Genomic DNA, 25329 nt, shown 5'->3' with positions numbered 1-25329 from the left:
AATCTTGACATAATTTGATCCTCTTCTGCTGCAAAATTCCAGTGGCCCTGGGTAAGGTGTAAAGGTGTAAAGCCAATGGTTGGCGCAGTAGACTTTGTGGGTTCACTGGAAAAGTCATGCCAGATTTCATAGGTTTTATTATCTGTTTATGATGAAACTTTATGACAAAGCCAGCAGGCCTTTCCTACCTCATGTGAAAACCAGGGGTTAAAGACAATATGCTTGATGGATTGCCTTCGAGGCGGATGAGTTACGCCTCTCGTACGCTCATAACGAGCTGAGCTCGTCATGAACCGCGGGTTTTTTAAAAACCCAGCGCACAGCGGGAAAACCGCTAGCGCGCATGCGGTTAAAGGCTGTAGGCAGTTATTTTGTAACATGGAATCTCAAAGATTACAGTAGTAGACAAGGGTTTTGCTATTGGTATTCACCCGAACAAACCTTGGAATAGAAAGTATGCGCAACAATAATCCTTGTTCGGCTCTGTTAAAATATACCTGATGGCTGTCTTGTGGAAAGAAGACCGTTATAAAGGCCATAGACCTGTTTATATACTCTGAAAAGTTACGATAAAGGCAATAGGCCTCACATATTGATTGTGAAATGTTTATCTAAAAGTAAATAGGCATTTAGGGTTGCTGGTTAGTTTCTAAAATGAAAGCCTTTTTACACTGAAACTCATTTTTTTTGTTGCAGTTTTATATAGTTTGATCTCGACCCAAAGGTTTTGGAGTGCTTCACAAGAGCGCCAATTACCTTACACAAGAACACATTAATTTTTGGTTGGCACGGGGAGATTAAGGGATTTGTCCAGAATCAAAGGATGGCGAGGCAGCGCAGAGATTCGAACATGGTTCCCCAACTCCAAAGTCAACAGCTCCGGCCATTTCACCACATCCTCTTAGTTTGCCTTAGTAGACAAGGATTTCGCTGATTTGTTACAACCTGTGATAAACCATGGGTATAGCAGATTTGGATTGTGAGAACCCTTGTTAAGACCTGTTAGGACAGATAGTAGTTTGCATTGCCAACTGCAATTTTGTATACATGTGCAATGTCGTTACTGTATACCTGGTTGTTTCCCTGTGGGAATGCGTATGCACAGTAGAGTAGGCCTGAGTTGGTTCTGTTGAAAAGCCAATTATAACAGCTATAGGCTTGCTAGGTGTGCAGGGAAATGTTATGTCAAATGCAATTGGTCTGGTCTGCTTATTATGAAAAGGTATGACTAAGGCAGTAGGCCTGGCTTATTCATTGTAAAAAGCATACGTTAAAGTCAATAGGCCACCAACAGTGGATTGTTATCACATTATGTTACAGACTGGAAAAAGGTATGTGGTTACATTTAATTTCACAGATTACCTGAGTAGGCAAGGGCATTGTTGTTGGTCACCCACAGTGACAAACCCTGGAAGTAGAACTGCACTGTGGTGATTCTTGTCAGGGTCTATTGAAGGGTTGTACATTGTTTTGCAAGCTGTAGTTTTGTACGTTTGTAATTTTACAAACGTATGCCTGCTGGTTGTCGGTTTATGCACCCTTCAGTAGGTGTGAGCCAAGGCCGGACTGGACGTAGCGGGCACCGGGCGTTCCCCGGTGTGATGCTATGGTGGGGACTGGTTTTGGGCCCCTGGGGGGGCTGTTTTTGTTACCAGGGCAGGCAATATCGGTCACCTGTAACAAAATCGTCCAAAACCGGCCCTAGCAAACAGCTCGGCTGCACCTCCCCACCCCGTCAGGGGGGGCGACCGAGCAGTTTGCCAGGGCCGGTCTTGGTTCCCAGTCCGAATATGTTAAAGTCAATAGGCATTTATGGGTAGATTCTTACTACTCTTTATTAATGTCTTCAGATAGGTATTTTGTTATAAGGAATCTCATAAATTAAAATAGTATGCTATGTTTTTGGTCCTGGTTACTTCCTCTGACAAACTGTAGGTATAGAAGATTTGCACTGTCAGAATCCTTGTTAGGTATTCTTAGGAGAGATTGTATTTCGCTTTGCTAACTGTAATTTTGATTACTATGTAATTTTATAACTATATGCCTGGTGGTTGACTTGTTGGAAAGCTTGATCTCAGTACGGGAGGCTCCAGTTCGTTATGATGACAAACCAATAATAACAAATAGAGGCCTGATTGGTTCAGTAGAAAATAAGGTTTCTGATGACATAGGTCCGATCTGTTTAGGATGAAAATCTATGATAAACACAGTAGGCTCCTCATATTGATTTTAAAAAGCATATATTAAGGGCAATGGGCATTTCAGAGTTGTTTGTTATTTCTCTCTATTAAAGCCTAGAGATAGGTATTTTCCTATTTAAAATGTCACACATTACCTTTATAGAGAAGGATTTTGTTGTTGGTAAAAGCCTCTGACAAACTCTGGCTAGAAGATTTGTGCTGTACTCATTCTTGATAAAATCTCTTCTTAGCTGTCTGCCAGGATCTTGTAATAAAAATAATTGCATACATCCATATAGATAAATATATATCCATATAGATACTATGAGAAAGGTCATTATAATTTGGGGTGTGTGACTACACACCTCAAGGAATAATCACAGCCCGTATCAGGGTAAAACCTTACAGTCACTAAATTAACCTGAGCTCAACCTCCTGGTAGCCATGTCACAGAGTAGACAGGCTTAACTTTGGACAATGTGTAAAGTATTTATGCCTTACTAGAACAGTAATAAAGACAGATTGCAAAATAATAAAAATCCAAAACTGAATAAGAAAAATAGAATTAAATGTAATGACCAAAAGAACAAAAATCCAATAGGGGAACTGGAGATACACATTTTTAAAGTTTTAAGTAGCAATAGCTCCAAGAAGCACAAGTTGCCAATGATTGTCAACGGTTGTGGCAGAACAGGACCTAGGCTCAATTTGACGCTGACCACAATGTGGCGTAGGTTGGATACACCAACCAAGTTTGATCTGGTCAAAGATTTTACCTTCTGACTTTAGTCCCTATTCATCACAGGATAACACTTCTAAAGCTCTAAAGGGCATCATGGGAGATACTTAGAGACTCAAAGTGTGCCAGGCACAGGCCGTAAACAGGTTCCAGCCGAGGGCCAGTTGCCACTAGTAAGTTGAGCAGTTGCAGGAAGGCTTCTTGTAGCTTTTGTATTCCTATAGCTAACAGTCAAAGTCAAAGTCAAAGGATTTTTATTTGCTTTGGTACTCAACTGAGGACCACAAACTTAAAAACAATTTACATGAAGAAAATCATAAAAATTAGTATAGTATTAAAAAAGACTTTAGAAATTTATAGAGATTATAACAGACCCATTCATTAGGTGGTTGTTTACCTAATGATAACAAATTATTTACTGTAGTAATTTTACATTTCCGATATATCGGGTCAAGATAGCTAACAGGAGTTCAGCCTTGTGGCTCTTGGGATCCACTTTGTTGCTTTGGGTACAAAAGGGAGCAGGTTGAGTCCCTCAGGGCTCCTATCAAGTAACAGACAACAGGTCCATTTCTCTTCTGCTCTTTCGCAGGTCCAGGACGTGTTTTGAAGTAGATCCCTGAAGATGCCACATTTATGCCTGGCAGAAGTTAGTGGGTGGGAATGACTCCTGGGCACACCCTAATGGTTTAAACATTCCAGAGGCCATCGTTACCCACTTTGGTCATTTTCAAGATGGCAAAAGTCTTCTTCCACACTCAACTTGGACTCTGAGTGCTAGGTATATGCATTGTGAGTGTACTATGGTAATCCTAGTGTCCTGTCACACCTAAAACCAAAATTCAGTTTGAAGAAGCCACTGAACCACCAATACATCCAGAGACAGAAGTTTGGTAGGACAAAGCAGGATTCAGCACCAACCAGACAGTGGATACACAAAATTGTCTTGCCAACCTGTTCCTGTCCTTTCAAGTGAGCCCCGTGATTTATTTGCAAGCCTAGCAGATCAGTCAATCAGGATTTAACACTCAAGCAGGATTTGATGCTGTAATGTCAAAAAGGATGCTCACAGCCCCCACCCTGCCTATTCTGTGCGTTTCAGAGACATCATCTATGCCTATTCAGTTCAGCCTATCAGTTGTTCCTGGGAGGCATTTCACACCTTTTACACACCTATTCAAATGATAATCCCTGGATAGAAGACATTTGAGAGCAAATGTAAATATAGCCTCTAGAAGAAGTTGGGGCTGAGAAAAATGTGACTTTCTAAAAGTTCGTTTTTCCTAATATTTGTTACAAATCTGACTTCCCCTTTGAATTGGGAGTTTTAATCACTATTAAAATATGGTGTTTAATTATTTTCCCAGCTAGTCCTATTCCTGAGATACAGTATTAGGATTGTTAATCTAGTTTTGTACACAGGACAGCTAGGACAGTCACAGTGGAAAAATAGCTTTTGGATGTAAGGACATGTTAACATACATTTCTACAAGTCCTACTTTTCAAAACTTTGCAGCCTACCTTTTGGGCTCCAACACCTGCATGGGTAACTTTTTTAATATTTAAAAGGGAGGCTTTGACCTGTCAAAAGTGTTTATTTTGACAGGTTGGATTGCTGTTTTTACACTGCTACAGTCAAAATACACAAGTGGGCCTGAAGCCATATTTGAAATGCCACTATAGTAGACTATAAAATAGGTGCTGCAGTCCACTGGTGGTATTTAACGTCCAAGCCCTGGATACATCTTGTGCCTTATACGAGAGAATTATAGGTAAGTTAAATATACCAATTAGGAATATGCCAATTTGATCAGGTTTACAGGGGGACACCAGGCAGTTCCCTACTGGCTAACATGGGTAAAGTGTGCAGAGTTCTAAAACTAGCAAGAATGAGGGAGGAGCCAAGCCGGCGACCAAGATGGCCACGTAGGGAATCGGCTCCGCCGACTTCCCTTCCCTGCCGGTCTATCCTGACACAAATCCTGTACCCCCACCCCATCCCCGGCACCGGGAATAGTAGCGATCACCGAGGGTGCCGCTCTGGGCAGTCCCGGTGCTCTGGGGACAGAGATCGGTCGACTTGCGGTGTGGGGCCTTGGCCGGCGTGAAAGCCGGGGCCTAGATTTACTTGTGAGGCCGCCCGGAAGTGGGCGCAAAGCGGAGGCAGAGGTCCGGCCGCCACCGGACCGGCCCGAAAACTCTGGATTCAACGGGGCCCGGCGGCAATGTGGTGAAGCGGCGGAGAGGAGGTGCGGGTGATCTGACATGCCGGGACCGTCTGCGGAGGTTTGAGGCCCCGCAAGGAGTGCGCGCCGGGGCCTCGCCTGACTGGTGGGACTGCCCGAGCTACAGACCAAGCGGAGGCCGAGGTCCGGCAGGCGGCGGACCGAACTACAAAGCGCAGGATCCCCTGGGGCACCTGACCGCGAAGGAGAGCAGCGGCGGTGCAGAGGAGCGGGGGGGGGAGCCCCGGGCACAGGCTGCATCTCGGGATACAGAGCCTCCTGGAAATGTGCAGGGCTGAGATCGGCCGAAGACGGGCACACATCTGCTGAACAGTCGCCCACCCGCAGAGGCATCAAAGGGGCACAGTTAGAGCCCGGGCAGTGGCTGCGGGGAGCCAGAGGTCAGGTGAGGTGTGGATATGGGGCTCAATGGCGGCCCAGTTCTGAGAAGCCCAGTGAGTGTGGAGCCAATAAGAAAGTGAAGAAGTTCCCCCATTTTGAGGGGATCCGCCTGAGAAAGGACCCACAGGGGTGCTTAAAAAGGAAAGAGCAGGAGGGGTCGGCCTACGTGGGCTCCACTTGGCCCTCCCACGCTGCTTTTGGCTGAGGCGGGGTGTGGGAATCGGCGGATGGAGGCCCCTAAATTGTGTACCTCTGGAGGAGATGAGGTGGCGCCTTTGCTGACGAAAGCAGACAGTACCCTTTCGATCAGCTGGGAGTGCTGAAGGTGACTACTCGCACGATAGAGGACTGCACCGGGAAGCCCGTGAAAAGCGCGATAGGCGTTGCAGCGGTGAGTGGAGTGGCTGGTGAGCTAAGGTGCGTTTTGGACTGTGTGGCTGAGTAACGACACAGTGGATACCAGGAGTGGGCGGGATAGTGAGCGGTTCATCGGGGGGCTTCAGGTGGGGATCTGAGCCCCTGGTCCAAAGTGAGGAGGCCCGCCGCAACTGGTGAAGTGGAAGAAAGAGGTGGGATGGCGACAAAAATGGAATAGGAGAAGTCCCTGCCTCGGTCATCCAGGGGGTCCAGAATTGTCCAGTCCAACAAGTTGGACCGATTCACCGTGACCAAAGGGTCCCCGGTGGAAATTAGGAAGACCTCGCCTGGGGGGGAGAAGCTGTGCAATCCCCCATCGAGCCAACGTTAACGGATTTTATGGCGGCGATTACCGGAGTGCAGACATCCCTTGGCCAGAAGATAGAGGCCCTGGACAATAAGCTGGACACTGTTACTCTTGAGATGGGGCTGATACGGGCGAACCTTACGAAGGCGAACGAGAAGGTCAAGACACTCGAACTCAAGACAGCCAGCTTAATTGATTACGTGAATCTACTGCAGCAAGAGGTGCGTGACCTTAAGACTTCAAGAGCCCTCACAGACCGCAAGCTGGACTACTAGGAGGGCAGGGCCAGACGGAACAACGTCCGCATCCTAGGGGTGCCGGAAAAATCAGAAGGTCAAACGCCGGATTTATTTGTCTAAAATATGATCCTCAATCATCTCAAGCCTAAGGGCCTTAGCAATTTTTTTACTGTTGAAAGGGCACACAGGGTCCCGAGGGGTAGGCCCAGGCCGGGGGCACCCCCCTCGTCCCATGATTGCAAGGGTCCTGAATTCTCGAGACAGTGATGCCATCCTCCAGGCGGCACGAGCCGGGGCCCCCCTGAGATATGAAAACGCGACTCTTTCCTTCTTCCCAGATTTCACTCAAATGGTTCAAAAACAGCGTCAGGGCTTCATACTGGTGAAGAAGAAGCTGAGAGATAAGGGTCTAAAATATGACATGATGTATCCGGCCCGCCTCAGAGTGGAACTCATTGGGAAGGCTTGGTTCTTCGAAAATCCGGAGGTGGTGGCGGACTGGTTGGAAATTATATACACTGCTGAGAAGGAGTCCGGGACCGAGACGAAGCAGACGAACAATAACCTATTGTGAACGGACGAAAGCAGGGTTTCAGTTGTGATATTTTGTTCATGGGGGGTGGGGGGGGGGGTAAGTATTGTTTTCCCCTGTCTAAGAACATAGGAATGATATAATTATTAGATGCATAGAACAGGGGAAGAGACGGCGTGACAAGAAGGAGGGGGTCGAAGGGATTGTTTGGGCCCTCCCTCTATTTTCTACCTTTAGTTAGTTGTAGATTGGTGTGGGGGCGACAGGCACACTGCTAGTTGGGGATGAGCGTAAGCTGTATGCAGGGGTGCAGGGTGGGGTCGGGAGATTGAGTGTTGTTTTTTTCATATATCAGCCTCAATTTGATGAAGAATTATTGTTGATTTGTGTTTCTTTTGGTGTAGCATCAGGTGACCTAGACAGGATCTATCGCTACAATGCCTTCTGGTAGTAAGGGATTAGGGATATCCACGCTTAGTTGGAACGTAAATGGCGTGGGAGACAAAATTAAAAGGGGTATGTTGAGCCAGTTGATCAGGAGACACTCCCCAGATGTGGTGTTGCTGCAGGAGACGCATTTGGTTGGTAATAGTTGTATGGCTCTCCATACGGGTGGCTACAAATTGGTGGTGTATGCCGGCTTCACCACGGGGTCTAGGGGGGTGGGCATTTTAACGAAAAATTCCTTTCCACTGTCTATCCAGACCACATAGGCTGATAATCGAGGCAGATATGTCGGCGTCTCGGGGCTGTGGGAGGGAAGAACAGTCACTTTTTTATCAGTATATGTCCCGCCAGGTCTCCGGACTGATACCTATCGTGATCAGTGTGCGATTTTCTTGACATTGCCTGTTGGGATTCTAATTGTGGGTGGGGACTTCAATGCGGTGATGGATGGTGAAGCAACGGGCTGCGGGGAGGATCGCCCCCATTAGTGTATGGCACTCGTCCGAATCTTCCGTATTCCGATATTAACCAATACATGGCGGCAGGATAGAACGCTACAGAGAAAGAACTTAGGATTTCCGGACGAAGTTGGCAGTCAGTGTGATATACAAGTTCTACACCCGTTTACTACTGTGGTTTCACAAGATCAGTGGGTTACGACGGTCTTTGGTTAATATCGGAATACGGAAGATTCGGACGAGAACTACATCGGAATCTTCCACAGCAAACTATGTTTCATTCTGTAATTTACTAATCCCCTGACGAAGGGTTCGATTTTGAACCCGAAATGCATTGAGAAGGGAAAAATTGAAAAGTCATATCTTTCAGTTGTTAAATACGTTGTTATTTGATGAAAACAGTTTGGATTGTTTACTTGATTTGATATTTTGTTTAAAGAATGATTTTTGCAGTTTAAAAGAGCGACAATACATTGCAATTCATATAAAGATGAAAAATATGAAGCAATCTCATTTTGAGTATGTTTGCAAATACTTTATGATGTAATTGGAGAAAAACGAGTTCAATGTTAATTAGGCCTGATTAAGTGCCTGTGTAGCTGTGCGACACGCAGTCTTTGCTTTGCAAAGAATCATTATATTGGGGGTATAGGTCTGCCAGACCTTCGGAAGTACTATTGGCCTTCTCAACTTGCAGTGATTAATCACACAGTGTATGGGTCCCCTTTAGACCCGGGATTTGCGATGGACCGCGGTCAGGTACCGGGGGGAGCTATTACGAGAGCCCTGTATGCCAGGAATGGTCGGTTTCCCCTTGTGGGACCTCCGGCACACGCAGTTCAAGTGTGGCATGCTGCCACTCGGAACCTTCAGTGGGAAGGGAAATTAACCCTGGCGACCCCGTTGTGGAATTCGGAGAGACTGGGTAGCCTGTGGAAAACGAAGGGCTTTGACAAATAGGACCTAATCTGGATCTAACAGATTAAAGATTATCTGGGGGAAAGACGGTATCCTTACATTCGACGCCCTAAAGGAAAAATATCAATTGCAGGAGAGTGAGCGGTACCGGTACACTCAGGTCAGACATGCTTTATCAGCAAATGTCCCAAGAGGATCCGTGCTCCCAGAGGCCTCCCCTTTGGAGGACCGGCTATTGGATGGCTATCTCCCAGAAAAAAACATTTCATTGATTTATAAAAACTAATAAATCACATGGGAGATCCACTAGCGACCCTTAGAGAGCAGTGGGGTGCGGACGACCTACTGTTAGACGATGAGGATTGGAAGGAAGCAGTTTCCTCCCCGAAAGTAGTAGCAGTTCCCATGAGACTTAGGTTGGTCCAGTTAAAGATCCTACACCGATCCTATACTACAGGGCCCCGGTTGGTACGGATGGGTCTGGCGAGTAGTGATGAATGTCGGAGAGGATGCGGGGAGGTCGGAACATTTATGCATACACTATGGCACTGCCCTGAAATACAAGACTATCGGGGTCAAATTCACTAAAAGATCCGGGAGGTCATGGGGGTAGAGTTGGCGTTGGAGACCCGTAGATGTGTTCTGAATGTCTGGGAACCCACTGTCCTGAATATGTCCGGGAAGGTGTGGGTGACACTGGCACGCATGATCGCTAAATGCAATATTACTCAGTTGTGGGGTGCTAGTCAGGCGCCCTAAATTGGAAAATGGATGGAAGATTTGGATTGGTGCATGTTCAGGGAAAGGTCTCTATATATCGCCTGGGGCTGCCCCGGGAAGTGGGGGAAGGTATGGGAGCGTGGAATGGATTCAGAGGGGATATTTGCGCACCTCCGGAGGTCAGAGAAGAGGTACTAGTACTAGGAGCCTCAGTGATCCCTGAATTCTATCCGATCAGTTATCATGATGTATTAACATGTATACTCGCATAATGTGAAAGTCAAGATTGTCACCTGATGCTTTGTCTTTTCTTTTTATTCTTTGTGTTAATAAAAAGAATTTTTAAAAAACTAGCAAGAATATAGTTTCCAGAAGAAGCAAAAAATCTGGGCTGACCACACAGAAAAAGTGTATTTCCTATAGATATAGAGAAAGTCTATGGGTCAGCTGTCTACTTAGATTGGTCTGTCTGAATGTCATTTGCACTCTGCTTCCATCCATGATAGTGTACTGCATGGATAATGGTTTCGTCCACATCAGTCACACTCTCTTTTGTCTTGTGAATGGATTTTCTGACCATGTGTACATCTGCCTGACAATGCGAGTGCTTCAGTGTCAGGGATGGTTGGCCAGCACTTTAGATTTTATTTTTCTCCCTTTATAGTTCCCCTTTCATTTCTTTGAGTCTCCTCTTTGTATTGTAATGTTTCTGAAGAGGACACTACAGCTCTCCAGGCAGTTCTAATGGGTAGCTTGATTGCCGCTTATTTCATCTGCAGTGTGCCACATCCCACTGTCCCTTTCTCTGCACCAGGAAACAATTATGGAATGTTTAAAATGGCCAACACATTGTTTCTAATTGTGGTGGCCATGCGGGAACTCTAACCCCTTTGGTGCTTGCGTCGGCCAATGGCCGCCGCAAGCACTACCTCCCTGGTGCAGCACACGTCCTTTGGCTGTCACCACGGCGGGTCCCCTTTAAACCTCCGATGCATCACAATTGAGATTTTTTTAAAATTCCCCCTGGGGGTGATACGGAAGGCTTTACGCGTCCCCCCGATCTGTGATGTCAGCGCGCCCCGAGGTGCTCTGACGTCACTGATTTCCCCACCAGAGCCGAGGACAGCGGCAGCTAAGGCCATGCTCGACTCCGATGGGGAACTCCGGCTAAAAACGGCCTCCCCAGCTTTCAGAGAGGCCTCGTTTGAAAGGGGAGAGTATCCCCTTTCGAACTCGGCCTTCTTGAAAGGGTTTCCTGGCCGTGGATCGCGGCAGCGCTGCGATCCACGGGCAGGAAACCCCACTAGACACCAGGGATGTCTTTGGGGAGGGGGATCGGCCCTCATGGTAATCGGTCGTCCTCCTCCCGGGGCAAATTTTTGTAGTCTTCAATGTTGGCTTTCCTTGGAGGGCCTGATCGCCTCCTAAAAAAAAAAGAAAAACCCACATAATATTTTTTTTAAATGGCGGCGATATTGGCAGGGTGTCGGTCCTCCTGCTCAGTGGTCGACCACCTATAGGGGCATTTTTTTTTAACATATTGGCTTTCCTTGGGGGGCACGATCGCCCGCCAAAAATGCAAAAAAAACCATTACAAATGTACAGTGGTGGTAATATTGGCAGGGGGTCGGTCCTCCTGCACAGTGGCCGACCCCCTGTGGGGGCAATTTTTTTTATAGCTATGTACAATTGCCCCCCAGGGAAGCCATAGCTATAAAAAAAAATTGAGAAAGAGGATATCTTTATATATATATATATGACTGATAACAACTGAGGAATATAAATTTATGCAAAATGACCACCCTGAGATGCCCACTTTATACCTCTTACCCAAAGTACATAAAGGAACGTTCCCTATCCCTGGCCGTCCTATTATATCAGCAATCAACAGCATGACAGAACAAGTGGGCAGTATATTGACTTTTACCTTCAGGAGTTGGTCAAATTATTGCCCTCCTATTTGAAGGACACAGGAGACTTTTTGAAGAAACTTGAAAATATTAATTGGACTGACGATCTAATCCTGATTTCCCTAGATATAGAGTCGCTGTACACCAGCATAGAACACAAATGTGGTTTACAGGCAACAGAATATTTTTTAAACAGAAGACCTGCTGAATACTTACTGCACAACAAAATGTTATAATCTTAAATTTCATGGTGTTTACATAACAACTTTTTTACATTTGGCAGCGAGGTATTCAGACAGATACAAGGGGTGGCAATGGGGGCCTGCTTTTCCCCAAACTACGCGTGCTTGCACGTTGGGTTCTGGGAGAGGCAGGTCCTCATGGAACACTACAAAGATATCTTTGACAATAAGATTGAACACTGGCTCAGGTTTATTGATGACGTTTTTATTATTTGGAGAGGGGATGTGTCAAGTGCAGAACAATTCTTTGAAAGCATTAATACCAACAGCTTCAACTTGCACTTCACCTCCAAAATCAGCCCCACTAGAATTGAATTTCTGGATGTTAGCATCTATGTACAAAATGGTATTTTGCAGACTAGCGCATTTAGAAAACCTACTGCAGGCAATGCAATATTGCACGCAACTAGCGCACATCCGCAACATCTTATAGCCAGCATCCCCTACGGGGAAGTTCTCAGGCTCAAACGAATATGCAGTACACCAGAAGACTTTGAAAGATGTCAAGCTGAGTCTTTAGAACGCATGAGAAGGAGGGGCTATCCAGAAAAGATCCTAACAGAGGCTATAACTAAAGTCACCACCAGACCTAGAGCATCATTGTTACCCTCAGAAACACCAGAAAGTAATGACAAGGTGGGCGGTGAGGAGGCACCTAGACTAATCACAACATACAGTGCCCAGGAACGTAAAATTAGAGCCATTATAAACAAGAACTGGCCTATTGTGCTCACAGATGGCATACTGAATGTAAAATTAGCTGAAAAACCCAATATCACATTCAGAAAGTCGGGATCTATGGGAACCCATCTGTCCAAACCTAAAGTTGAGAATGTTTCCAAAAAGAACTGGTTACCTACGAAACAGGGTTTCTTCAAATGCACCACTTGCCATGCCTGTAAAATCGGTAGGAACACAACCAAGTACAGCACTCCCTTCAGGGATAGGGAGCTTGACATCACTGGTAAATACGACTGTCGAACTGATTACGCAGTTTATGTTCTGACATGCACCTGTGGGCTTAGATATGTGGGAAGCACAAAGCTCCAGGTGCATATGAGAATACTGCAACATATCAGAGCTATTATCAATTGCGACCCGGCATATCCGGTCGCGAGACATTTTAAAACTTTCCATAACAAAAACATTAATGATTTGTCTTACTTTGTGATAGACTCCGTTCCATTGCCACGCAGAGGGGGCAATAAGGATAAACAGCTGAGACAGTTGGAAACTAGTTACATCTTAAATTTGGACAGTAAAAGTCCAAATGGTCTCAATGCTACGGAGGACATGCACACTTTTCTATGATATTGTTGGTTCATTTTTTGACTATTTATCAATTAAGACAATATTTGACCTTACTAGTTATTTACTACTTTGCTCTTGCAGGCCTGCAATGAGTGAATTTTGATATTTACTGCCTTTTTAGTAAACCGTGTTGTTCATACCCAGGCTTGGGTATTGTTAGTGTCTCCGTTTGGGGTTCACTAATGAGCCTTTTTGGCGTTCAAGATAACTTTTGTTTTTTTAGTAAGCTTTTTTCACTTCTGTTTTACACCTTTATTTTTGCACCAATAGCACTTAACAAGGCCAATCCTCTATGAACTCATTTATATTATTCACATTAACTCAGTATCTTTAGCTTCAGCAACACGGTATGATTTCGATGCTTTCAGCATGGACAGATGAGATTCAGAACACTCAGCAATGAGAATTTTCTGGGTATTCTAGCATTTATGCAGACACACTCAATTGATAAAACTTATGACATTTATTAATAGATTACATCACCTTGAAATAAATCTGTCAACCATGTAAATATATGATTTTAAATAGTATTTATTTATATTTATTACTATTTATTGCTGACTTTTTGCACAAATATTTATTGCAATGTTTGCACTACCGTAGGTCATATTGCTACTAAGCATTTATGCTGCTATCTAAGAAGCACTCTGGTAACATTTGACGACCTATTGCCGTGTACTTTTTCACCTACGCATTTAAGCTGCTATATAAGGTGTTTTATGTATTTAGCTGATGATTGTTTTTTACACTGATATTTGTGAAAAATCATGAATTCTTTGGATTTGCGTGTTATAATGATCAAGTGTTTCTTCACTTTTCATGGTCACATGGTGATGAAAGAGAAAAAAATGGAGGAAAGAGAGAATTTTTTTAATTTAAAAACCTGCTTTTGCACTGATGACCTGTATATTTATTTATATATATATATATATATATATATATATATATATATATATATATATATATATATATATATATATATATATATATATATATATATATATATATATATATATATATATATATATATATATATATATATATATATATATTACCTACTGGCGGTCGCCAGTAGGTAGTTATAGTTAGGACCTAGTTTCCATAGGAAATCCTCAACATTCTATTTGGATTACCTTTGGCCCTGGTGGATGAATCTTTGCGAATTTCTCAAAGAAGATGGCTCGGTCCGCTGCGCTCCTTCCCTGAAAGTTTGGGGGGGATTGGTGAAGTGGGGGCTGAGATAAAAGGGGGGTCCCAAAACGTGTTTTCTCCATGTTATTTTCCATAGGACATTTAGACACGGCTACAGGTCGAACGGCTGAATGTATTTATAAGAAATTTGGCAAAACTGTAGAGTCCGGCTCGCAGATTACGCTTTTTTTGGAATGGTGTAAATCCATTCAGTAGTTGCTGAGAAAATTAAAGTTAAAGTCAATTATATATCTATACGCGCGGACGGGTGCGCGCACTCAAGCGGCTGCGCGCGAGCGGAATTTCTTTTTTGCTGCGTGACGTCTGTTAACGTTCGATTCGAAGGAAATCAGGAAGTGTTGACCGCCATTTTGTCACTGCGAGTAAATATATTGTTCATTTCAAAGCGTTGGAACATGGAAAGGGGAGAAGGTAGAGATTGTTTTGCTGCGTAGGTTTTCTCAGGGTGTGCAGTAAGGCCCTTAAAGGCGAAAATATATATATATTTTTTTTTTAAAGTTGCGGGGTGCGCGCACTCGGGCGCGCACACCCATTTACAAGAGTGTGAAAATGGAGATAAATGAGAAGTTTGAGTGCTTTGATATAAGGTGGCTCTGAAAAGAGCCCTTGTGTTAATTGAGTTTTTTCTGCATTTATAAGTAAGTACCGATGCAGAGCCTGATGTTGCAGAGGAAGATTCTGTTTCTGCCTTCCTTCTTACCTAGTTATGGTTTTTTCACTCCCACTCCAGGCTTTTAGTCTGTGGATGGAAAACCATGAACCTACACTCACCTATGAAAATCTTACTATTGATGCTTGACTGAGGCCAAGGAGATCAGAGTGCATGTCTGTGTAAGGTGATGTACCTCTGGGGAGATGATGTTACGTTTAAACGTAGCCCCTGAGTGCTTAGTTCGCTTCTGTTCTCTGTCACTCTTGTTGATTTAGAGCCCCAAATACAAAGGCTTGTTGTTGCTTGTGAATCCCCAAGTGTATATTTGCCCATACTGATCCATAACGCCCCGGCCTCTCCATGTCGTAGGCCGCAAGAGTGGGCGAAACTCAGCTGGCCGAGCGAGACATGGGGAGGGGGCAGGAGCCAAGAGGAAACAAGGAGGGGTTTTCATCATTTGGGACAAAAAATAGTTCTAAACCAATGAAAAGTGTTATTTTTAGGTCACATGACCTAGCCTTACATCATTAGGAACCCAAAAGTGAAATGAACCAATGAAAAGTTTTATTAACAAGTCACATGACCTGGTATGCTTACGTTACGCGCTCCGCGCCGCGCCCCGGATTGCTTCCGGGAAGCTGCGCTTCGCGCCTCGCGCACCGGAGCACTTCCGGGTGCGCTAACGCGGCGCGTCATATGACGCATTACGCAACAACGCGATACGTCGTTGGGGCTCCACCGGAACTGATCGAATTGGTAGTCTACAGTGTTTCTGGATGTTTCAGACTGAAGCTGGCGTCAGCATGAGAGCACCCCGTGGCTAAGTCGTGGCCATTCCGCGAGCAATCATGGCAGTCGCTCCCCACCGGAACTCTGCGGGAGTCGGGGGCCCCGGTGACTCTTGTAGAATCTTCAAGGCTGAGGGGACACTTTTGGGAATGGGGCCCATGCCCTACCAGTCAAGCGTCCGAGTTCCAGGGTTGCCCAGAGCCATCCTTGCAGGCCAGGCCCAAGTCCGTGGAGCCGACCGCCATTTCCTGAGCTCCGTGGCAGCCGCCTGTCGCTGTATCGCAAGAGTGGGTGCAATTTAGCCGGATGGCGGGTGAGACGCTGTAATAGCAAGAGCAGGCGTAATTCAGCTGGCCGAGCGAGGCACTGTGCCGCAGGAGCGGGCGCAACTCAGCTTGTCGAGTGAAGCGCTGGGGTGTAGCTGAGAAACCTCCACCTGGGGAGGTGCGGGAGGCTCGTTCGCGCCGCCTCTCCCTTCCAGTGCACCCCACGCCGTCTCCTGGCGCAGGTATATGTGATGGTTGGACCAGGGCACCGCAGGACGTGTCTTTAGGTCAAACCCTCAACTATGGCACCCAACATCCAGGACTTATGCCATTTGTGCAAGGCAGTGACATCGAAGCATGTCAGGGACCAAGCATATCCAGAGTCCTTCCTACAGCCTCTGCCTTCCTTCTTACCTAGTTATGGTTTTTTCACTCCCACTCCAGGCTTTTAGTCTGTGGATGGAAAACTATGAACCTACACTCACCTATGAAAATCTTACTATTGATGCTTGACTGAGGCCAAGGAGATCAGAGTGCATGAGTGTCATGCTCTATCGATCGAGCTGGCCGGATCAGGCAACAAGAAGGTGGTGGGGGTGGCGGCATCAGCAAGGCATCCCCCCACACAACTTGTCGGACATCACCTCTGGATGTACTGGGGACGAGCCTTGGCGCATGGTGTCGTCCCCGGGGTATTTGCACAACGGTCCTCAACCCCTAGGCCGCCAGCTATGCTACCTCGACAGGAACAGCGTCATGCATTTGGATCGATGTTGCAGCAGGCTGCCATGTAAATAGTTATTTAATAAAATGTTTTACCCTGTTACTTTGCTGGTGTGTTGTATATATTTATAATATTTGCATAGGGTTTGTCGTTATTTTGGGCGGGGTGGGCGGCGGAGCCGAGCTGTCTTGCAGCCATCATGGCGTCGAGCTCGGTTCCTCTCACTAGTTTCATATTTCTCATGAGGGGTTGTTCCTAATGTTTCTATTTTAGCGAGGTCAAAACGAGATCCCATCAGTGCCCTACTGATTTTGCTCGATTCCTTTTGTTTTTTCTAACGATTTTTAAGTTAAAGTTTGCTAGCACGATACAGCGGCTAGTCCGCATTTTATATATATGTCCTTTTATTAGGGGTGTCCTCCGGTGGAGTCGGACGATCTACCTCTAATAAACGGTCCGGGTTGAACCAACTACCAACAAACGGGGCAGAGATAGGCATGACGGGTTACAAAGGGGACAAAAGTCTGCACTACCTATCCTTCACTATCTGCAAAAACTAAACAGAGTATTGCGACTCTGTGCTTATTTGTGAATAGAGAATCACCCAAAGAGAACCAATTTCGAACAATATTGCAAGATTTTTGTCACGAAAAAGAAGCCATGAGTATTGGGTTTGTGAAAGATTGCAAGATTTTTAAAATTAAAAAGCAACAACCATGGCATTGTTTAATATAGTATTGTAAATATTTATCTTTAACAATGATGAGAGAGTAAAAAAAGGTTAACCTGATGTTTTAAAGTTATTCACAGGCTTCTTTAGAGGAAGTGTTCTATATGATTGTAGCGTGGGTGTTTCACTTTTTTATAGGTAATAGAATGCATTCTGTATGCTGTAGCAGGAGGAGTACTACATACTTGAATATTCTTCAGTGCTTATTTTCATTTTGTAAGTGGTATTGAGACCGACACAGAACTTCAATAGATTGGAGGGGCTGTTCCTGTGCATCTGGAGGACTGCCAAGCCATTGCAGCAGTGGGAGTGAGGCCTCTCACAGGGGCGTAGCGCAGCTCCTTTTGATGCTCACAATTGCAGATAACAGGGTAGAGATGTCCATGGAATTTATGGATGGTTAGTCACACTAGAGTGTGCGCGGCGCCCCTAGCACCTCATTACGGCACACAGGGGAGCCGCGTTGCACAGTTTGAGAATCAGAGACTTAGGAGATAAACCTTCATAATAGGAAGGCTTCTAAGAGATAAAAATCGCCGGTGCTCGGCGTTAAAAATATCATTGCTATCGGTGGAATTTTCCACGGTGTTAGTGCTTCAACATCAATGGGAACACATATCTGATAGAAAATCCTGTAACAATCTCAGTATTTCACATTATCGCGTGAAAAGAAAGTCTTCCGAAAGATGTTGAACGTTGTTCTCTTTTGAGAGTAGAAAAGATAGTGAGGGAAGTGGGTGGAGTGCTCCGTGTAAATTGCAGAATAGAAACTACTAAGAACCAATTGGAAGTGTTGTTTTCAAGTCACATGACTTCACATGCGCGTCTCAGGACGTGTACGCGGTGACAGTATCTGGTCAGGTACGTCATTTGGAAGTAGCGGTCTAATTCAGCGAAGTTTCAAAACGTGAAAAGGAGTAAATCCAAACACATCCGGATTTAATATATCTTCTGAGCTCGATTCAAGCATACAATTGTTAAAGTATAAAACCTTTTATATTTTTTTTAAAAATACCAAGGTGTGTACATTCGGTCACGCACGAAAGTTTAAAAAGACATTCGGCTCCATTTAATGAAAATTTTCATAATAATAAAAAAGAAGCCTAGGTTTAGTCTCTTTGACGTAGTATAAGTTCTTTGATGGGTCTATGAAGAAATGTAATAAGTTGCAATTGCAAAGTTTTCACGAAATATATAGGCGGGTGCGCGCACACGGTCGCACACGAACGAAAGCCAAAAAAGTGGAGATAAACCCCCTTTATAATATGCTCCTGGAGCTCTTTTTGGTACAATGAGTTAGTTCTGAAAATAACTTTTTTTTTTTTTTAAAACAAGTGTTATGTTGTTTTTGATTTTTTAAACTTGCAACAACATTTTCAAGTGTGACACAGGATCAAAATGAAATGAAGAAATGTATCTTTTCTCGGGGCATTTATGACTCTCAATTTTTAGTTTAATAAGAATGAGGCTCTGCTCTCCGTACAGAAGAATTTCTCCACACTCGTTGCATTTCATGTGCACCTTTGCATGATATGGTCTCAAGTCCATCACAGCACTCGATGGAGATACAGGTCGTCCACCAGAAGATGTGCTGGCCACCTCTGATGGTAATAGCGTGGCCAGGGCTCTTGTCGATGCCTGTGCAAATTCCACAGGGTGCACTTGTTTGACATGCCGCACCATGGTATGTATGGAACAGGAATATTTTTTTGTTGGATTTCCTCTTGAGAGAACCGATTTGCATATCGTGCAGGTAACTTTTGGCGCATTCACTTTCTTTTGTTCTTCAGGATAAGTGAAAAATTGCCAAATAAAAGATTCCTTTTTTCTTTTTAAAGGTAGTCGCTCATTTCCTTCAGATTCGGAAGATGAATGCGGAACGGCAGCCATTTCAGCAAAGTCTTCCGAAAGATGTTGAACGTTGTTCTCTTTTGAGAGTACAAAAGATAGTGAGGGAAGTGGGTGGAGTACTCCGTGTAAATTGCAGAATAGAAACTACTAAGAACCAATTGGAAGTGTTGTTTTCAAGTTACATGACTTCATATGCGCGTCTCAGGACGTGTACGCGGTGACAGTATCTGGTCACGTACGTCATTTGGAAGTAGCGGTCTAATTCAGTGAAGTTTCAAAACGTGAAAAGGAGTAAATCCAAACACATCCGGATTTAATATATCTTCTGAGCTCGATTCAAGCATACAATTGTTAAAGTATAAAACCTTTTATATATTTTTTTAAAATACCAAGGTGTGTACATTCGGTCACACACGAAAGTTTAAAAAGACATTCGGCTCCATTTAATGAAAATTTTCATAATATTAAAAAAGAAGCCTAGGTTTAGTCTCTTTGACGTACTATAAGTTCTTTGATGGGTCTATGAAGAAATTCAATAAGTTCAAATTGCAAAGTTTTCACGAAATATATAGGCGGGTGCGCGCACTCGGTCGCGCACGAAAGCCTGGAAATGCGATATCCATTTTATTGAGAACTGTTGCCGAGAGTGCGCACACCGGGTCGCGCACGAAAGTTTAGAAAGGCTATTTTTATTTACAGACAAATTTTAATGCGTTCAAAAAAAGGCAAGGTACAGACTTTCTAATTCTGTATCGCTTTACAAGGAGTCTCTATGCAACTTGAACAGTTAAGAAAACGGCTTGTTTCCGAAAACAATATTGCCAGAACTTTATTGACAAAAGTATAGGTTGCATACACGAGATATTTCTGAATTAGCATTTTAAAAAACAATGAAATTCACTGAAAAAAACATAGGTTTTACACACGTTATAGTTAGGAAGTAGCATTTACAAAACCTATGAAATTCACTGAAAAAAACATAGGTTTTACATACGTTATAGTTAGGAAGTAGCATTTAAAAAACCTATGAAATTCATCGAAAAAACCATAGGTTTTACACCAGTTATAGTTACCAGGAAATTGTACTCGCATAAAACCATTGAAATTCCCACGTTATAGTTAGTTGGACTCACTATAACTTGCGCGTGCAATGCACTGCTGATGACGTCACATATTACATCACTCATGACGTGGTCAGTGACATCACTCATGACATCACTGATGACACCATCCTTGCGACAGAGTGACAGACCTCTTTTCACTGTAATGTAACCCTTGAAACACATATTCAAAAATAGAAACTAAAATTTTCAAAAAAATGGAGATACCCATACCAGTTACAACAACCAATTCACTAAATCCACCATCTATATACACATCCACTCTTTCACCAACAGTTCTATGTAGTCACTCATACATATACTCACTCATCATATATAGTGATACACCTATATATCCTGTTACACAACGACAGTCATCCAAAAGATACTCTCACACATATTCACACATGCAAATAAACTATTAAACATCCATTTATTTGCATATACAGCTATACACACACTACCACTTTACTTCTAAGGAAAATTACACATACTTATTCTCTTAAACAATCACATATAGAAACACATACTTATTTAAACAGGAACTCTTACAATCCCTCACTCTCACATATACTCACTTATATACATCAATATTCACATATACTAGATTAAAACATATGTAGTTACAGAAAAAGACACTAGTGAGACAGTGATTCACTCACTAACATACATATATACACACTCATCCACCCATACAGTCCTGCACATATGCTGTATTCAAAACACATACAAACAGAGAGTCAGTCATTCATGCATCTATGTGCTAAGTAACACCCCCACCAAACATATAGACACTCATATTGATATTAAAAAAAACATCTAATAACCCATATACCTACACATGTAGCTACTCACCAACCCATGCAGCCACTTATACACAAAGTGAAACATTAATACATATGTTTAAAAATTTAAACATTACTCACTAATATTTATTTTTCAGAAAGACACACATTCACTGGATGGTGTCATCAGTGATGTCATGAGTGATGTCACTGACCACGTCATGAGTGATGTAATATGTGATGTCATCAGCAGTGCATTGCACGCGCATGTTAAAGTGAGTCCAGCTAACTATAACGTGGGAATTTCAATGGTTTTATGCGAGTAAAATTTCCTGGTAACTATAACTGGTGTAAAACCTATGGTTTTTTCGATGATATATGTATATATATATATATATATATATATATATATATAGAGAGAGAGATAGAGTCTCTTTCTCTCTGTAGATATATGTATATATGTATCTATATACATATGTATGTGTATGTATGTGTATATAGATACATATATATACATAAGTCTAAAGAGTGAATGATATAAATGTATTTATGTTCATATATATGTATAGATATATGGATATAGATACATATATATAAATATAAATATATGTAGAGATAACATATATGTATATATATATATTACAACAATGTCTCCCATAGAAACTGATATTCCATAGAAGACCAAAAAAGCCGCCACTCCAGCCACTCGAGTTTTTCGTGAGACAACACTTAATTTATTCTTGAATCCATTGACAGCATATTCACAGCATAAACCAACGCGTTTCGGTAGCTCCCCACTACCTTGATCACGGTTGTGCAAAACACTGTTTGCTGGGTGTGATTTAAAATTGGGAGTTCCCGCCCACCTTGGTCACATGACAACATCCATATGTTTTTTGCACAAAAGGATTCTGGGATATGTAGTTCAGCTACATTTCATACACAATCAACTCGTTACTTTTGTATACATGTCTTCAAATTTACAGTCCTACTTCCATTCTTGTTTAGAATATGTATAAGTGAATTTATTCCCACATTTTCTTAATCCTTTTTTGTTTATGCAATCCCATAGATATGCAAAGACAAGGGGAAGTGGCAGGGGGAAAGGGGAAAGACAGGGTTATTTTTACTGATTACTCTTCCTAGTTCCCATTTAGAGCCCTCAAGTGGGAAAACATTGAAGCCATGGAAGCTCATATTTTAAATACATTCTTGAATAGTGTATGAAATTGATTCTACTCATGTTACTTTGCCACCCCCCAGTGGGTTGGCTTTATCTTACATCCCAGATTTGTTTTAGCGTTCATTCCTAAATGAACCTCTTGTGTGGGGGTAGGGAAAAAAAAGGGGAATAGTTCGGAGGTTTTCGAGAAGTTTAATTTCTTTAGTCTTTTATATGTGTACGTAAAGTTCTTCCGACTGGTTAAGTCCGAAGGGGGTCATTGTTCGAAAATTCAAAATATATACATATTCTAAACAAGAATGGAAGTAGGACTGTAAATTTGAAGACATGTATACAAAAATAACGAGTTGATTGTGTATGAAATGTAGCTGAACTACATATCCCAGAATCCTTTTGTGCAAAAAACATATGTGTGTATAGCTGTTTATGCAAATAAATGGATGTTCAATAGTTTATTTGCATGTGTGAGTATGTGTGTGAATAACTTTTGGATGACTGTCGGTGTGTAACAGGATGTGTAGGTGTATCACTACATATGATTAGTGAATATATGTATGAGTGACTATATAGAACTGTTGGTGAATTAGTGCATGTGTATATAGCTGGTGGAATTATTGAATTGGTTGTTGTAACTGGTATGGGTAACTCAATTTTTTTGAAAATGTTAGTTTCTATTTTTGAATATGCGTTTCAAGGGTTAGATTACAGTGAAAGGAGGTCTGTCACTGTGTCACAAGGATGGTGTCATCAGTGATGTCATGAGTGATGTAATATGTGACGTCATCAGCAGTGCATTACACGCGCAAGTTATAGTGAGTCCAACTAACTATAACGTGGAATTTCATTGGTTTTATATCAGTAAAATTTCCAGCTAACTATAACTGGTGTCAAACCTATGGTTTTTTCAGTGAATTTCATAGGTTTTGTAAATGCTACTTCCTAACTATAACGTGTGTAAAACCTATGTTTTTTTTCAGTGAATTTCATTGGTTTTTAAAATGCTAATTCAGAAATATCTCGTGTATACAACCTATACTTTTGTCAATAAAGTTCTGGCAATATTTTTTTCGGAAACAAGCCGTTTTCTTCACTGTTCAAGTTGCATAGAGACTCCTTGTAAAGCGATACAGAATTAGAAAGTCTGTACCTTGCCTTTTTTTCAACGCATTAAAATTTGTCTGTAAATAAAAATAGCCTTTCTAAACTTTCGTGCACGACCCGGTGTGCGCACTCTCGGCAACAGTTCTCAATAAAATGGATAGCGCATTTCCAGGCTTTCGTGCGCGACCGACTGCGCGCACCCGCCTATATATTTCGTGAAAACTTTGCAATCTGAACTTATTGAATTTCTTCATAGACCCATCAAAGAACTTATAATACGTCAAAGAGACTAAACCTAGGCTTCTTTTTTAATATTATGAAAATTTTCATTAAATGGATCCGAATGTCTTTTTAAACTTTCGTGTGTGACCGAATGTACACACCTTGGTATTTAAAAAAAATATATAAAAGGTTTTATACTTTAACAATTGTATGCTTGAATCGAGCTCAGAAGATATATTAAATCCGGATATGTTTGGATTTACTCCTTTTCACGTTTTGAAACTTCGCTGAATTAGACCGCTACTTCCAAATGACGTACCTGACCAGATACTGTCACCGCGTACACGTCCTGAGACGCGCATGTGAAGTCATGTGACTTGAAAACAACACTTCCAATTGGTTCTTAGTAGTTTCTATTCTGCAATTTACACGGAGCACTCCACCCACTTCTCTCACTATCTTTTCTACTCTCAAAAGAGAACAACGTTCAACATCTTTCGAAAGACTTTCTTTTCACGCGATAATGTGAAATACTGAGATTGTTACAGGATTTTCTATCAGATATGTGTTCCCATTTCTGTTGAAGCACTAACACCGTGGAAAATTCCACCAATAGCAGTGATATTTTTAACGCCGAGCACCGGCGATTTTTATCACTTAGAAGCCTTCCTATTATGAAGGTTTATCCCCTAAGTCTCTGATTCTCAAACTGTGCAACGCGGCTCCCCTGTGTGCCGTAATAAGGTGCTAGGGGCGCCGCGCACACTCTAGTGTGACTAACCATCCATAAATTCCACGGACATCTCTACCCTGTTATCTGCAATTGTGAACATCAAAAGGAGCTGCGCTACGCCCCTGTAAGAGGCCTCACTCCCACTGCTGCAACGGCTTGGCAGTCCTCCAGATGCACAGGAACAGCCCCTCCGATCCATTGAAGTTCTGTGTCGGTCTCAATACCACTTACGAAATGAAAATAAGCACTGAAGAATATTTATGCTGTAGCAGGAGGAGTACTACATGCTTGCAGAATGCATTCTATTACCTATAAAAAAGTGAAACACCCACGCTACAATCATATAGAATACTTCCTCTAAAGAAGCCTGTGAATAACTTTAAAACATCAGGTTAACCTTTTTTTACTCTCTCATCATTGTTAAAGATAAGTATTTACAATACTATATTAAACAATGCCATGGTTGTTGCTTTTTAATTTTAAAAATCTTGCAATCTTTCACAAACCCAATACTCATGGCTTCTTTTTCGTGACAAAAATATTGCAATATTACATACCTACATAGAATAACAGAAAAAACATAAAACTACAAAGGCCAAACAGTCTACTAAACGTGGATTTGTAACCTATGGGGCAGATTTATGTTAACTACTTCATACCCAGATATGCACCAGTTAATGTGCACCACAGTATGCTAGTGCTCCGTTACCCATGGTGTGCCACATTTGAAATGTGGCGCACCATGGTACAAAAACACCATACATGCGTAACACATCTGTTCTGAAAAAGTAATACATTGCTAGAGTTGCATCGCAACTGTGATGCAGCTCCAGCAAGGCTCACCAATGCACTATATTCACAATGCTGCGTCAATACCTACGCCTGCTTCAAGCACATGCACAGTTTTGAAACAGCATGGGCCTGAAAGTCACTG

This window comes from Lissotriton helveticus, chromosome 1_1, assembly GCF_964261635.1.
Source record: "Lissotriton helveticus chromosome 1_1, aLisHel1.1, whole genome shotgun sequence".
Lineage (NCBI taxonomy): Eukaryota > Metazoa > Chordata > Amphibia > Caudata > Salamandridae > Lissotriton > Lissotriton helveticus.
This window is presented reverse-complemented; position numbering follows the sequence as displayed.